We start from the raw sequence: 2,692 nt of genomic DNA, 5'->3' as shown, positions 1-2,692 counted from the left end.
TTAAAAAAATTAATCTGATGATGGACCTTCGAAGACGAAACGTCGGATTGCAAAACTGTTGACGCCATTGGATAGAGCGAAAAAAGTGGTACGTAAATATGCAATTTATTTAAAATTTGTTTTCAAATAAAGCCAGAAAAAAAATAAAACGATTTTGCAAATTTTCGGGTTTTCGGATTTCGCGTCAACAGCAGACTATGCAATTAATACTTTGTATTGCTGAAATCTTAAATCGTCCAGAGATAATTTATCATTTGAGCATTTGTAATTCGACTCAGATGTTTATAGCAAAGCAATACTGTACAGAAATAAAGTTTTGGGTCACACAATGACAGTTTTTTTAATTTTTTTCCGTAGAATTGAATGGTGTAATCAGTTTTTGAATGTTTTTTAATTTAAACAAATTATCAACAATAACTGAAAAATTCATTTTTGCAAGTAATTTTTAATTTTTTTTTGCATTTTTGAGTATGTTTTTGAACTATTATTACAGATTTTTTTTCACCAAAAAGTATATGTTAAAACGAAAAAAATGATTACCGGTAGAACTTTGTATGATGATTTTTTTTGAGGTTATTTAACACAGAGAAAGGTATACTTTCGCCAAGTTTCGTCAAAATTAAATTATTGAAATGAGAAATAAAAAACGAAAAATCAGGAAAAAAACTGTTTTTCCCATTTTTCTCGGAAATTTTGAGGTTATGCTAAAAAGTGACCTCTACAAAATTTGTAGATTTTTGCATGATCTACAACTTTTGTATGGATTACTTTTTTGTTTGACGTCAACTTTGGCCAGAAATCCCAATGATACAATAAATTTTTCATAACTTTTCAACCCCCTAAATCAACCCTCCGCCGCCCATGCTCACGCATTTTTTTTTAGGTTTATTATAAGACCGTTTACCATTTCCACTTATAAAAGTCTAGGTAAAATTTGCAGAAGTTTTTGCCATTGAACAATGTCTTAACATTGCAATGTCACTTACACAGTTATAAAGACTTATGATGTTTCTAATCAGAAGTAAAGTCAAAGATGAGTATCCTTACAGAAGTCAGAAATTTCCGTTTTTCGAAATTCATGGTAGGTCTATATGGACACATTATGTAGCACGTCATGCTTTCCATATGACGGTAGCAGAAATAAGGCAACCATTCTATTATTATTATATATATTATTATTGAATCCAACATAACACTGAAAGTTGAAAATTAAAATGTTATTTTTATTTACAGTCTCTAAACTGTTAACAAACAACAATCCACTGTTTGTGTGTTTCAAAATGAGTTGAAACCAACAAAAGTACACCATCGGAACACTGGTCTCAGAGCTTACTGCTGCAGAATGGAAATCATCCTTCACCAATTGGTTCGAGCGCATGGAACAGTGTATCGATCTCAAAGCCGAATACTTTGAAAAACAATAAAACCATTTTTCAAAATTTGCATGCGTTATTGCACATCGGTTGCAGCAACTTTTCCAGCAGCCTACGTATTTTATTACCAACAGCTGATTTTATTGCTCTGTCCTAAGAGCGAAGGTTTTCTATATTCCGCAAGTGCGAATAGAATTTAAATTGCATTGATAGTACAATACAAACATATTACACTTCTCAAAATTGTAAAAAATGTAACAAATCTAAAAGATAAAGGCAACATGTAGTATATCGCATTAAAGAGGAAAGGACAAGCAATTTTTTGTAACCACAGCCTGCCTCGATGACAATTTTTTTTGTCCGTGTAGAGGGCGCAGCAAATTACATAAAATACTTTAAAAATCCGTTTGCATTAGGTGAAAAATATCAATTTTGCCATGATATTTTATTAAAATAGGTTTTCACTGTTTGCGTACATCAAGAATTTAGTATAAATAAAGTAGGCGAGTATGGCACAATTACGTTTGTACAAGATCAAGTCTAGAATTCTACCATCACAGTTACTGATGTTATTGCACTGCTTCAAAGATAAAAAATCTATGAATCTGCGCAAGAAGGTGGCATACGCATTACGTATATTTAAATCATAAAGCATCGGTATATTGAAGTCGCCTACAATCAGAACATTTTCGGAATTACTAACGTATTGTTCAAAGCTATCAATAAAGCTTTCGAAATCATAAACGGCAATATCAGGATGTTGAACTTTGAATAAAAAGAAAGCCTAGAATGATTTTCTAAGCATCGACTTCTGGTTTACTATAACGGGACAGACAGTATTGCCGAAAACTACTGCTGCATAAGAGTGGAAATATGAGGAGGCCCTAAACATTTTTATGTAGATATTTCAAAACGTCTGTAATATATCATCTAAAATAATGCTCGTTTATTTTTTTAACTCGTATCGTATGGGAATTATCCAGTTTTTGAGATTAATATTCCCAAAGTTAAAAATCTTGGGGAAAAAATTGATCTCTCAATCCGTAAATACAACAGTAAAGTCAGCAGTTCGAAACAGTTTTCCATAAAAAAAAAAATAATGCAACTTTATTGTTCCTATTTTTTTTGCAGAAAAAAAACTAATTACATATTCTACATACTAAGGTGTATCGCTATTTAAAATACACATGTACACATACAGGGTCGGAAAGTCCCCATGGTTCATCGGTCGTTACGTGAGAGCGATAAAGTAAGTCATAGAAATCCGTGCGATAGAGAAAGATGGCTATAATGAAGACGTCTAATAGTCACTGCCCATT

This window comes from Anoplophora glabripennis, unplaced genomic scaffold, assembly GCF_000390285.2.
Source record: "Anoplophora glabripennis isolate ALB-LARVAE unplaced genomic scaffold, Agla_2.0 scaffold446, whole genome shotgun sequence".
NCBI classification, from domain to species: Eukaryota; Metazoa; Arthropoda; class Insecta; order Coleoptera; family Cerambycidae; genus Anoplophora; species Anoplophora glabripennis.
Note: the sequence above shows the minus strand (reverse complement) of the source record.